Here is a 15,484-nt window from a genome sequence, read left to right as displayed (position 1 = left end):
CCAAGTTCAGCAGGTAATAGGGAAGACAAATGAAATGTTGGCCTTTATTCCAAAATGAATGGAGTATAAAAGTAGGAAAGTCTTTCTAAAACTATGCAAAGCATTAGTCAAACCACAGCTGGAATTCTGTGAACCGTTTTAAGCTCCTTAACATATTCATTAGAGGCAGTCCAGAGAAGATTCACTGGACTGATACCACGTATGGAGAGACTATCATATGAGACTACCATATGGGCGAGCAGATTGGGGGCCTGCACCCTTTGGAAAATAGGAGAACAAAACATACAAGATTCTGAGGGAACTTGACAGAGTAGATACAGAAAGATTATTTCCCCTTGTTGGAAAATCAAGGAAGAGAGGGCATAACCTCAGAATAAAGGGTTGCACATTTACAAAATAGATGAGGAGGAATTTCTTCTCTCAAAATGTTGTGAATGTGTGGAGGGCTAATGAGGCTGGGTCATTAAGTATATTCAGGATTGACATAGACAGATTTTTGATTAATAAGGGGATCAAGGGTCATGAAGAGAATGCAGAGAAATGGAGGTCAGCCAATGGCCTACTTCTGCTCCTACACATTGTGTTCTAACAGTCTCAAAGTAGCGACTAGTACTGCTTCTGACTTGCTCAACAAAATGGTTGTTGTTTCATAATTCTGCTGTTGTGCAATTTTGTTTGTCATTTGAACCAGGGCTAGTCAGGGAAAAGCTGAAGCCAGTACCTCATAACCAGTGTTTTAACTGTGGCTTGCCTCTTCTCTTTTTAGTGGTTGCTAACAGTTTAGACCTCTCTGTGTCTCTCTGTTTATAACAATGTTTTATTTCAACTCTGCAACATTCACCTCAGTATCACTTCTGACACCATGCTTCATGTGTACAATGCAGAAGTGTTTTTCAATATGAAGTCTTTACTGATGATCTTAAGATATCTGCCTACAATATATGAACCGCATGATAGAGATCACATGAGGAAGAATATTTGTACCTGATTGCATTTCATTTCAAACCTATCAGATTACATTTGTTGGGTGACACCAACACATGCATCTGCAAAAAAAAAGCTAATGAAAGAGATTAGCTTTTTGTCACCAGTGGCCTTAAAGACTTATTTCAGAGAGTGTAATGTTCTTACTTTGACAACTTACCCTTGAGACAATTTAAAGACCCTGGTGCCTTCTCCTCTTTGAAAATCTTTAAATTGTATGCAAATTTCATTTCTGTTTTTTAGGTGTATTACTTTCTTAGATTACATGAATAACCCAGAAGGCAGGAAAAACAATAGGAATGTATTATAGCAATCCTTATGTAGCCATAAATAAAAATCTCCTCTACATTCAATTCCTTGCATTAAGAAACAGCAGTTCTCACAGAATATTAATATAATTCATTTTATTTGGCGCTAAAATTACGTAATTATTTTAAGAACGGAAAACAACTGCATTTGCTAATTTATTAGTTATTGATTTCAAAGATTTATTGTATTTCTGTGGGAAATACAAAATATTGATTCTAAGAAATTGCATATATTATTTCTCACAGAGGAGCACTGTCTGAACCGAATAATATTTATGATACAAGCTGTACAAAAGAAAATTTCTATGCATACAGTGTTTTTCACAAACTCAAGACATACAAAACCATCTTATAGCCAATTATGTACTGCCGCATGAATACTTCCTTTCATTGCTAATTGAGTTTACCCCGAGCTCAACTCAGGGGCGGCACGGTGGCTCAGTGGTCAGCACTGCTGCCTCACAGCGCCAGGGACCTGGGTTCAATTCCTGCCTCGGGCAACCGTCTGTGTGGAGTTTGCACATTCTCCCAGTGTCTGCGTGGGTTTCCTCCAGGTGCTCTAGTTTCCTCCCACAGTCCAAAGATATGCAGCTTAGGTGAATTGACCATGCTAAATTGTCCATATTGTTAGGTGGATTAGTCAGGGGTAAATATAGAGGGGGTTGGTTTCTTTTCGGAGGGTCGGTGTGGACTTGTTGGGCCGAAGGGCCTGTTTCCACACTGTAGGTCATCTAACCTAAATATCAACTGAGTTCAATTTCTCTTGTTAATCTTTTCTGTATTAATTAGGCATAAACATCATAATTATTAATATGTTGTTGTTCCTAAGTCTAATATAGTCAAAATTCCCATGATAATATCTATGGACCCATTAAAAATAATAGTAATTTTATATACAAAATGATATGGTTCCTGGGTAAAAATGCACTGCCTGTATGGCATGATTTAAGTATTCCCTATACATTCTTTAATAGGATGTGGGCATCACCAGTTAGGCCAGCATTTCTTGTCCATTCCTAATTGCTTGGAGGGCAATCAGAGTCAACCACATTGCCAGGGTCTAGGCTTTCTCCTGAACATCTGGATTACTGCCCAGTAACAATGCTACCTCACCTGATGCGTTAGCCCTTGTAACTTATACCACGAAGATTGGATTCTTGTTGAGACTTCTGTCTAGATGTGTATCAACAACACTATTTACATTGTTATAATTTCTGAGACTTGCACTTTGTATGGATTTTGTGCTTACTGCTGTTTCTGCAACTACAACAACAACTATTGCAAATGATGGTACTGCAGGTTCATTTATACTGAAATGTCTGATGTTGTGATATGATCTAATCACCTCAACAGAATACTGCTTGTCTGGTCTGGAACTTAAGCACTAATATAGCAGACAGTATGTTATATTACTAAAGGACTCAGGAACAAAGGCTGTGTGCTCTGAAATGTATGTTGGTTAAAGAACAAACTAATTAAAGTGTACATTTTTATCAAACTTTTTTTGGATAGCTGCATTGTACAATCTAATTAAATCATTCAATGTGTCTTTTAGCACAAATATTGACATCCAAATATATTTAAGGATTCTTGCAATGATGCTGTTTATGTGTAACTGTGCCCTACAAAGACTGTAAATTGCAAGTACAAACCTTACAAGTACAAATTTCTGACATGAATTCTAGAGAGGCTTTGTATTCCTTCTGCCTTAAGCTTCGCTGAATAAGGGACAATAATATGTAGAAATGGTGCTGTTCTAGGCACATGGTGTTAGTTTTCACATTTGACTAGCAACAAGGCTATCAACACATCTCCTCTGAGAATGATTCCTATTAGTTTTGGTACAAACAAGCATACTAGAAAACTGTGATTTAATTCTACTCATCATGTACAGCAGCACCCAAAACCCACACAATGGCATCAGTGTAAAAAAATGCCAATTAAACTTTGACTTGAACACTTTAGGCAATATGGCAGGTCTCCAGGATAACACAATACATGCCATACATAATAAATGAACGAGAACAAGCAATTCAGTGAATCTTTCCATCTTGGCATTTTAATAAATTAATGCAGCATTTTGAAAGCCCAATTAAACTGGGACAGTTGAGAAATATGAAATCAGTCTCTGTCATAGAAGGGACAGTGCTCAAAATTGTAAACAATTGGCTAGATTCAGAGATCTGGCCAAAAATGCTCAATGATCAGTCGACCATGCCAGATTATGCAAGGTCAGCTAATTTAAACATTTTGCCTAATTTGCATTTTTTCTGCAATGCCCACAAGAAGCACTGTTTCACATGGAGAATGTAAAACTTTAAATGTAGTTCTTAAAAGATTTCTGCAGTGTGGGCTAATGTTACTTCTTCATAGTATTAGGATTAGTTAATAATTCTCAGTTAATAAATAATTTTATTGCAGGAATTATCATATGAACGTCCCTGCAAGTATTTTGCAGTCATTTAGTGGCTAAGACAGTGTAACACCTACCTCACAACTGAAAGACCCCATTTAGCCTTTGCTACTGTACTCACAGTTATTAGTAATACAAGCAATGCGTAGATGTTCCTTTAATCTGTGATAAAAATGAAAATGAAAGCAACAAGATGAGTAGGATGCAGTCCTGGAAACAACACCATTCAAGCACCCTGCACCCTTCTGTCAAAACACCAGCAATGGAAAATCTCATTGAGAGACACAGGTAGGAAATAATGTAGGGGCGGATGAGGATGGAGCATCATACGAAAAAATAACAAATAGCAGCGGGTTGTGCACTGAACCACATAACTGAATCATCAGAACCTTTCCTTGTATCCTTTAGGAATCTTGAGAGCAACCTGCATCAAATGTACCATGTGATACCAACACAATGCAAAGTAAGAGACTGAGAAACTAGCAGAACCCCATGAAATAACCAATAACTGCAAAACTTCCTTCACAAAGATCCCTGAGGCAGAAGACCCAAGTAGTGTTGTCCATTTGCTTAACAGCAATGTATCATCAGCCAGAAAAAATTGCACTCTATAGCATCCTTAGGATCTAAAACCATCCCGTTGCACTTCACAGGATGTAAGTGAAATTTGTCACTGAACTGCATTAGCACACCATTTATAATGTTATGACACTTGCAGCCACTTAGCAAGCTTTACATTCACATCTCTTAGTGTGCACATTATCACCAACTATTCAACCATGACAGCTGCACTACTATCGCTTGCACCTTATTAACTCTGACACTTTTCTGTCCCTGTGTGACAAGGTGGTAGATAACTGGAATGAACCAAACCTTACAAGTGGGGACAGGTATGGCTGCATTTTGTTACTCCCATGGAGGGTCAGTGCTCATTATTGAAGGAGCACCCATAATTGAGATCATGGTCAATCACATTTATGAAACCATATTTAAAGCTGATGCTATGTTCATCTATTATTCTCATTGACCCATCCTGCTTTACCCTCATCCTTCCAGTTTATTCTGAGTTAAAGGCAACATTCTTTTTAATTGACTCGTAGATTGTGAGCATCATTAGCAAAGCCAGCATTTATTGTCCATCTCTGATTTCCCCTTAGACAATGGTAATGAGTCACCTTTTTGAAGTGGGGCAAGTGCTTCTACAGTGTCATGAGGCTCGAAGTTTTAAGATTTTGATGAGTAAAGGAGACACATTTTAATTTCAAATCAGATGGTGAATCATTTGATGTGGAAACTGTAGGTGGTGGTGTTCCCATGTGACTGTTGCTCTTGCTCACATGGGTAGAGGTTGATGGAAGTGCTGTCCTCAGATTCTTAGTGAGTTACTGCAGTGCACTATGTAGAATGGCACAAACTGTTGCTATGTTGCGCTGCTTGAGGATGGAATGAACACATTGTGATGGTAAATGGGATGCTAATCAAGGGCACAGCTTTGTTCTGGGTTGTGGAGCTTCTTGAGTGCTTTTAGAGTTGCACTCATCCAAGCAAGCAGAGATTAATTAATCATATTACTTACAGTGATTGTGGGCCTGTTGCTTAGATATTTGCATCATCGATAGATTGTAGGTTGGCTAATGTGGTGCCATTATTTAAGAAAGGTGGTAAGGAAAAGGCAGGGAACTATAGACCGGTGAGCCTGATATCAGTTGTGGGCAAGTTGTTGGAAGCAATCCTGAGGGACAGGATTTACATGTATTTGGAAAGGCAAGGACTGATTAGGGATAGTCAACATGGCTTTGTGTTTGGGAAATCATGCCTCACAAACTTCATTGAGTTTTTGGAAGAAGTAACAAAGAATATTGATGAGGGCAGAGCAGTGGACATGATCTATGTGGACTTCAGTAAGTCTCTCAATAAGGTTCCCCATGGAGATTGCTTAGCAAGATCTCATGGAATCCAGGGAGAACTAGCCATTTGGATGCAGAACTGGAGGGTTGCTTTTCAGACTGGAGGCCTGTGACCAGTTGAATGCCACAAGGATCAGTACTGGTTTCACTACTTTTCATCATTTATATAAATGATTTGGATGTGAACATAGAGGTATAGTTAGTAAGTTTGCAGATGACACCAAAACTGGAGGTGTAGTGGACAGGAAAGAAGGTTACCTCAAAGTACAACAGGATCTTAATCAGATGGGCCAATGGACTGAGGAGTGGCAGATGGAGTTTAATTTAGATAAATGTGAGGTGCTGCATTTTAAAAAGCAAATAAGAGCAGGACTTAAACACTTAAGGTCCTCAGGAGTGTTGCTAAATGAAGAAGCCTTGGATTGCAGGTTCATAGCTCCTTGAAAGTAGAGTCACAGGTAGATAGGAGAGTGAAGAAGGCATTTGGTATGCTTTCTTTTATTGTTCAGAGCATTGAGTCTAGGAGTTGGGAGGTCATGTTGCAGCTGTACAGGACATTGGTTAGGCCACGTTTGGAATATTGTGTGTAGTCCTGGTCTCCTTCCTATCAGAAGAATGTTGTGAAACTTGAAAGGGTTCAGAAAAGACTTCCAAGGATGTTACCAGGGTTGGAGGATTTGATCTATAGGGAGAGGCTGAATAGGCTGGGCTGTTTTCCCTGGAGCATTGGAGGCTGAGGGCTGACCTCATTGAGGCTTATAAAATCATGAGGGGCATGGATAGGGCAAATAGGCAAAGTCTTTTTCCTGGGGTGGGGGAGTTCAGAACTAGAGGGCATAGGTTTAGCGTGAGAGGGGAAAGATATAAAAGAGACCGAAAGAGTAACTTTTTCATGCAGTTGGTGGTACATGTATGGAACGAACTGCCAGAGGAAGTGATGGAGGCTGGTATAATTGCAGCATTTAAAAGACATCTGGATGGGTTATATGAATAGGAAGGGTTTAGAGAGATGTGGGCCAAGTTCTAGCAAATGGGTCTAGAGTAGGTTGGGATATCTGGTCAGCATGGACGAGTTGGACCAAAGGGTTTGTTTCCATGCTGTACTTCTCAACGACACTATGACTTACTTGAATCTTGTAGATGGTAGACTAGATTTGAGTCAGGAGTTGCCACTGAATCCTGCTACAGAATTCTTACCTTCTGAACTGCTCCTTTAGCTGCAGTACTTAAAATCAAGGCTCAGTTTCTAGTCAATGGTAAATCCCAACGTAATGATTTTAAAGCAAGGGATTCAATGTTGGTCATGCCTTTAAATTTCAAGAGGAGATGTTGGAGATTATCATTTCCTGGAACTTGTGTAGTACAATGTCACTTGCCACTTATCAATCCAAGCTGGATTGATGTCCAGATCATGCTGCGTTTGGACATAGACTACTTCAGTGCCTGAGGAGTTGCAAATGAGCATTAATCAATCACTGGAGAAACATGACTAGATCTGAATGATGAGTTCAGCTCTTATGTTCTGCACAACGCTTTAAAGAGGGCTGGAGCTGAGCAGCCCTGGCTGAACACAAACTGAGTAGGATGTCCTGAATAAATTTCCACTCGATGGCATTATCAATTATATCTTCTGAAGGTTGATGATCAAGACTAAACGGTTAGGCAGCAATTGATTGCATTGGATTTCTCATATGTTTTGTGCACAGGACATACCTGGATAATTGTTCATGTAGATGTCTGTGTAGCTTCTATACTGGAATAACTTGGCTAGGGACAGGGCTAGCTCTGGACAGCACAAGTCTTTTGCACTATGGTTGGGAGGCTGTCAATATCCATAACCTCTACACGATCCAGTACGATCAGCACTTGCACTTATTACATAAAGTAAATAGGGTTAACTGAAGACTGGTACCTATTATGTTAAAGAATGTAAGAGGAGCCAAGATGAATCATCCATAATGCACTTCAGGCTGATGATGATTGCAAACACTTCAGTCTTGTTATTTGCACAGATATGCTGGGCAATCATATTCATGATTGTTCTCCAGTTACTTTCTTAATGTTTTACCATCATTCATGACTGGATGTGATAAGTTTGGAAAATTTTGAACTGTTCATTGTAGGGTCGCTTTGTAAGCATATGGGCCTTCATTGTGGTTTGACATTTTTACATAAGCTTGGTCCTGCTACTGGCATTCTGATGTGTGTCCTAAATAAATTAGAGATGATCCCTGCCTTGATTTTAATAGTAGAATAAAAGATATGGCATGTCTTGAGGTTAGAGATTATTATTTAATACAATTCTTCTCCTGTTAATGGCCAACACAGTGAACCACATTGCTGTGGGTCTGGAGTCACATATAGGCCACATTGGGTAAGGATGACAAATTTCTTTTCCTGAAGGACATTAGTGAACTTGGTTGATGTTTGCAATAATCCAGTAGTTTCCTGAGCATCATTATTGAGACTATATTTTTTTAACTGTAAAGTAATTAATTAAACTTAAATTGCTTTTGCAGTCAGATTTAAACTAATATCTCTACAACATTAGCTCAGGAATCTGAAAACTGGTCAAATAGCATTACCTACATGAATCTATTCCACTGCAAATTTATGAAGGGCATAAACTTGAAATCTTGCTTTTACTTTCTGCATCACCAAAAAAATTCCTTTTGTTCGTTTCCTTTCAAATATTCAATGATAACAATCTGGGCAGGATTGAAACTTTTCTTCTTCATTGACTGGCTGTGAGTCTCATTATTCAGACCAGCATTTACTGCCCATCACTAGTTGCCCTTAAGAAGGCAAATTGTCTTTTTGAACGTCTGCAGTCCATTCTTTGTAGGGAGACTCTGAACACTTTTAGGATTTTGATTTACATTGAAGGAATGGAAATAGAGTTTGAAGTCAGGGTGGCTTGGCTTGGATTGGAAATTACAAAATTGAAGGATTGGGGTTCTCATGTATCTACTACCCTTATTGATTGAGCGGTTGTGAGTTTGGAAAGTGTTGTCTAACGTGCCTTGGTAAATTGTTGATATGCATCTTCTAGCTGACTCTTGCTGCTACCATTGTGTGTTAGATGTGGAGGGACTGAATGTGTTAGATGAAGTGTCAATCAAGCAGGCTGCATTTTTCTGGATGGTGTCAAATGTCTGGAAGTGACAAATGAAGAGTACACCATGATATTATTGATTTGTGCCTTGTATTAAGGAGTTTAAGGAGTCAGGAGGTGAGCTACTCACCACAGAATCCCCAGTCATTGACCTGCTCTTGTACCCACATTAATTATTCAGTTGATCCACTCAGTATCTGGTCAACGGCGGATATTGATGGTGGGAGATTCCGCAATTGGAATACCATTGAATGTCAATGGAAGATGGTTGCATTCTTTCTTCTTGGAGATGTTCATTGCTTGGCCCAAATGTTACTTGCCACTTATCAGCCCAAGCATGAATATTGTGTAGATCTTGCTGCAATTGGAAACAGACTGCTTCAATATCTGAGGAGTTACAGATGGTGCAGAAAGTTGTGAAATTACCAGCAAACATCCCTAGCACTAATCTTATGGTGGAGGGAAGATTATTTATGAAGCATTGGAAAATTGATGGGCTTAAGACACAACCCTGAGGAACACCTGCAGTGATGGTTGACCACCAATAACTACAACCATCTTCCTTTATGCTGATGTGACTGTAACAAATAGGAAGCTTTCCCCCTGATACTTTTGCATGTGATGAGTGTCCCACCATTGAGAATGGGAATATTAGTGGAGCCTCCTCCTCCACTGACCTGTTTAATTCTCAATCTACTTTCCTGTCTGGGTTTGGCAGGACTTATTTGACCTGATGCCATGAGACTTCAAATGTTTTGGAGTCAATATTGACAACCCCTTGAGGGACTCACTCCAAATTGTACATTACTGTGTTGCCATCTTAGGTGTCGGTTTTACATGACCTCTACTTGTGACTGACACAAGCTCTTCAAGAGACAATTGCATCAAACAGGCACATATACATAATTTAAATTTATATGTAATTTTATGTAATCATAGAATTTTGCATGTGAATTGCATGCAGCGATCAACTATGTCGAATACAAATATTAACCTCTAGCAATCTTAACCAAGTCAATGGTCAGTTTAAATTCATTAATGTCATCTCGGTGAAGCAGGAGAAATCACAGATGACCTAAAACTGTCAGCTCCAGGTCACAGTTTGCAAAAAGAATCCAAGGTCTCATAAGCTGTAAGAAGTTAATTTCATCTCACCTTGAACTGTAAATATTTGATGCCATTCTTTTATGTGTAATGCTTTCTTGAGTGATACAGAGGCAGGAGTAAGGTGGCAAAGTTTCAATAATCCTGACACACTGAAAATTTTTGACTCAATTTGCATGATATGCCTTGTGCTTCATACTTTGGAATAAGGTCCATGATATAAAAGGTTCAATCCATGGCTCGTCTTATCGATGAGTGTGGTGCTGGAAAAGCACAGCCGCTCACGCAGCATCTGAGGAGCAGGAGAATTGAGATTTTGAGTAAAACCCTTCATCAGGAATGAGACTTCTGGCCCAAGGGGGCTGAGAGATAAATGGGAGAGGGAGATGTGGCTGGGGGAAGGTAGCTAGGAATGTGACAGATTGATAAAGATGGGGGTGAAGGTGACAGGTCAGAAAAAAGGGCGGAGCGGATAGGTGGGAAGGAAGATGGACAGGTAGGACTAGTTTAAGAAGATGGTGACAAGTTGGAAGGTTGGATCTGGGATAAGGTGGGGCGGAGGGGAAATGAGGAAACTGGTGAAATCCACATTGATCCCCTGTGGTTGAAGGGTCTTAAGGAGGTAGAAGAAGTGTTCTTCCTCCAGGCATTGGGTGGCTCGGGTTTGGCGGTGGAGGAGGCCTTGGATTTGCATGTACTTGGTGGAGTGGGAGGGGGAATTAAAGTGTTCAGCTACAGGGCAGTGGGGTTGCTTAGTGCATGTGTCTCAGAGATGTTCTCTGAAATGTTCCACAAGTTGGCATCCGATCCCCCCAATGTAGAGGATACGACATTGACAGCAACGGACACAGTGGATAACGTGTGTGGAAGTACAGCTAATCTCTGCTGGATGTGGAAGGATCCTTTGCGACATTGGATGGAGGTGAGGGCAGATGTGTGGCGCAGGTTTTACACATTGTGTGGTGACAAGGGAAGGTGCTGGGAGTGGAGGGTAGGTTGGTGGGGGCGTGGACCTAACAAGGGAGTTGTAGTGGGAATGGTTTTTCCAGAATGTAGATGGGGTGGGGTGGGGAGGAAATATATCCCTGGTGGTGGAGTCTGTTTGTAGGTGGCAGAAATGGCAGAGGATGATGCGATGTATCCCAAAGTTGGTGGGGCGGAACACCAGGGGTGTTCTGTCATTGTTGCGATTGGAGGGGTGGGGTTTAACGGTGGAGGTGTGGGAAGTGAAGGCGATGTGCTGGAAGGCATCATCGACCATGTAGGAGGGGAAATTGTGGTCTTTGAAGAAGGAGGCCATCTGGGATGTTCTATGATGGAATTGGTCCTCCTGGGAGCATATGTGGCAGAGGTGGAGGAATTGGAAATAAGGAATAGTGTTTTTACAGGAGAAGGGTGAGAGAAGGTGTTGTCCAGGTAGCTGTGGGAATAGGTGAGTTTAAAGTAGATGTCCGTGTTTAGTCTGTCACTGGAAACAGAGGTCGCGAGGTCCAGAAAGAGGAGGGATGTGTTCAAGATGGTCCAAGTGAATTTGAGGTCGGGGTGGAAGATGCATTGAGAATGCCATATCTGAAGTTGACAGACATCATCAATGGAAAAGACATACACTCAGTCACCTGTACAAGTCAGATATATCACATCTTAGAGGTCTGTGAAAATATGCTAGAATCTGCCATGATGCCCATTTTCTTGATAACTCTGAGGTTCTTATTTCATTTCAAGGAGCTGGGAGTCAACAGCAGCTCTCCACAATCATGATAGATGACTCCTTTATCTATTTCCCTGACTGAGCTCAAACATAGATACAATGCAGCAGGAACATTGTAAAGCGGATGAAAGGCCTGCTTGAGATAAGGTTCCAAAGCTTGGATTGGTCTGAAGGAGAGACGTGTCTTGTTTTGCACTGCAGACATAGTGTGCCATATAATCCTTGCACTACAGCAGACAAAGTGTGGTTATAATGGACACTGAAGATCTGGAAGAATGTCGATTGTGTTCCGTAGAGGAAGATGAAGAGATTGAGCATGAGGAGCAACAGCATCAGACGTAACAAGCCAGACAGGACATAACTAATTCTGGATCAGTGGTGCTGGAAGAGCACAGCAATTCAGGCAGCATTCGACGAGATGCTGCCTAAATTGCTGTGCTCTTCCAGTACCACTGATCCAGAATCTGGTTTCCAGCATCTGCAGTCATTGTTTTTACCTCTAGGACATAACTGATACCTAGTTCAAATAGATGTGAGTTGAGTGGGGTCACCATTCATTGTCTGTTAATTTGTCATTGCTCAAAACACAATGGAACCCTGTGTGAGAACCTCTCAGGGTATGTTGAGGGCATCTTGAAACCCATTGTACAGGGGACCCCTAGCTTCTGTCGTGACACTACAGATTTCTTACAGAAAATCAGCACCTATGGATTAATTGAACTGGGAACATTCCTCGTCACAATGGGCATTTCAACACTCTACACCACAATGACAACATTACTGTGACAGCCTCAGTACTCAATACCAACCAGTGCCAATCTCCAAGCACCATCCTACAACTCATCCACTTCAAACGTTTTCACCTTTGACAACCAGTTTTCAACCAGACACATGGAATAGCCATGGGGACTAAATTTGCATCCCAATATGACAACATCTTCATGCACAAGATTGAACGAGACTTCTTTGATGTACAGGACCGCCATCTAGCACTATGCTCCAGAAATATTGATGACATTTTCTTTCTCTGGACCCATGGCAAGGAGTCACTGAAACAACTGCGCTGTGATATAAACAAGTTTCATCCCACCATCTGACTTACCATGCACTACTCTTTAGTATCTGCCTCATTTTTGGACACACACATCTTCATCGAGGATGGCTACCTCAGCACCTCACTTTACTGCAAACCCATGGAAAACCTCAACATGCTACACTTCTCCAGTTTCTACCTGAAACATATTAAAACAGCCATCCCCATGAACAATCCTTACAAATACACAGAATCTGTTCAGATGAGGAGGAACACCACAGACACCTGAAGGATGCCCTTATAAGAACAGGGTACAATGCTCAACTCATTGATCGCTACTTCCAAAATGACATCGTGAGAAACTGTAATGACGTCCTCAGGTGATAGACACAGGATGCAAACAGTAGGTTACCCTTCATTGTCGCGTACTCCCTGGGAGCTGAAAAACTATGCCATGTTCTTCGCAACCTGCAATGCATTATCGATGAGGATGAGTACCTCACCAAGACCTTTCCAATGCCTCCATTTCTTGCCTTTAAACAACCATCAAACCTTAAACAGACCATTATTCACAGCAAACTGCCCAGCCTTCATGACAACATTGACCACAACACTGTTCAACCCTGTCATGGCAACCACTGCAAGCTGTTTCAGAGAGTTGGCATGGATACCACCATTATACATGGGGATACGACCCACCATGTACACGGCAGGTACTCATGTGACTTGGCTAATATTGTCTATCTCATACGCTGCAGGCAAGGTTGCCCCAAGACCTGGTATATTGGTGAGACCAGGCAGACACTGCAACAACGGATGAATGAACACCACACAACAATCACCAGACAGGTTGTTCCCTCCTAGTCGGGGATCATTTCAACAATCAGGGACATTTGGCCTCGGATCTTGGGTAGCATGGTGGCTCAGTGGTTAGCACCGTTGCCTCACAGTGCCAGGGACTCGGGTTCAATTCCAGCTTCGGCGACTGTCTTTGAGGAGTTTGCACATTCTCCCCATATCTGTGTGGGTTTCCTCCGGGTGCTCTGGTTTCCTCCCACAATCCAAAGATGTGCAGGTGAATTGGCCATGCTAAATTGCCCATTGTGTTCAGGGGTGTATACATTAGGTGCATTAGTAAGGGGTAAAGGTAGAGTAATAGGATAGGGAAATGGGTCTGGGTGGGATACTCTTCGGAGCGTCGGTGTGGACTTGTTGGGCCAATGGGCCTGTTTCCACACTGTAGGGATTTTATATCTATATCTGTATCTTGGGTGACCATCCTCCATGGCATACTTCGGGATGTGCCACAACACAGAGTGGCTGAGCAGAGGCTGTTAGCCAAGTTCGATACCCAGGAGGATGGCTTTAACCTTGGGTTCATGTCACACTATAGGTGATCCCATTGCACTATAGACTCACACACACATGCGTACTCTCTTACATACTCACACACTCACATAGACTTTCTCTCTCATACACATGCTCTCTCTTGGTCACACACACACACGCATACATCCGCAACACTCACACCCTCGCACATACACTCTCACAGGCCGAGACTCCATCACACGCACGCACACATTCTACCAAACAAACACACACTCTCCCATGTGCGCACACACTCACATGCACACATTCATGTGCACGCACACACTCACATGCACACACTCACTCTCTCTCTCTTCCTCACATACACCCACATACACATATAAATATATTGGGTGAATTTGCATTTGCAGAATGGTATTTGCAAATATATTCCATTTTCTCTCAAAAAGCACAAAGCCTGCAGGCAGTAAATGTAGGCAGTCAATCCATATAACATTTTATAAATTCCTACTTTGGAAATAGAACCTGTCTGACTCAAGATTGGGATACAGACAAACTCTAACCTCACATCTTTAATGCATTATCTGAGCTGACACGTCACTTTTTAAAATAAAACCGTAACTCATCTTGAGAATGTGACTTAAAAGATGTTCTGCGATTTACATATTAACAAACCAAACCTGCAACCTATTCTAAATAATGAAAGACTTAACTTAATTGCATGACACTATGACCTTTATCTATAAATTCTGTGTCTTATGATTCTGTCCCACTAGTTACCTGATGAAAGAGCAGAACTCTGAAAACTAGTACTCCCAAAAAAACCTGTTGGACCATAACCTGGTGTTGTGTGATTTTGTTTTTGTACAGCTTAGTTGTGCATTTTATCCCTCAACTTTTTCTTAACAACAAGAAAAGCAAACATTTTCAGCTGTTTGACGTCTTTCCAACATCTGTAAAAAAGTATATTACCACATTGAATGAATGATGGCAGAATGGTGTGCCACATTGGATATTTGGAAAGAGTAGCACTCTTGCAGACAGGGGTCTATGAGGATAAGAAATCTCTGCAACTTGACTTTTGTAACTGCAGTTACTATGACAGTGAATCAAACAGTGGCAAGACATTTACAAATCTATTTCCAATGAATCATAGAGTCACTAAGGTACATAAAGACGGTACACAGTCCATCGAGTAGCACCAACCCTTCGAAGAACATCCCACCCAGACTCACCTCTCCCACCTTATGCGTAACCCTGCATTTCCCATGGTCAATCCACCTAACGTGCACAACTTTGAACTATGGGAGGAAAATGGAGCACCTGGTGGAAATCCATGCAGACACAGGGAGAATGTGCAAACTTCACATAGACAGTTACCCAAGGCTGGAATTGAACCTGGGTCCCTGGTGTTGTGAGGCAGCAATACTAACCACTGAACCATTATGCCACCCTGAAATGTCAAAAAAAGTCAAGACAAAATTAAATGTATTGTATTTTCTTGGAATTAAAATTTCAGTAATGTAACATTATGTAACAGTAAGTATCAAACTGGAAGAAGTTGTAAATAATGTTTCTTTCAG

The sequence above is a fragment of the Chiloscyllium plagiosum genome, unplaced genomic scaffold (genome assembly GCF_037043375.1).
Source record: "Chiloscyllium plagiosum isolate Xiang-an unplaced genomic scaffold, Cpla_swu_hap1 HiC_scaffold_13, whole genome shotgun sequence".
Lineage (NCBI taxonomy): Eukaryota > Metazoa > Chordata > Chondrichthyes > Orectolobiformes > Hemiscylliidae > Chiloscyllium > Chiloscyllium plagiosum.
This window is presented reverse-complemented; position numbering follows the sequence as displayed.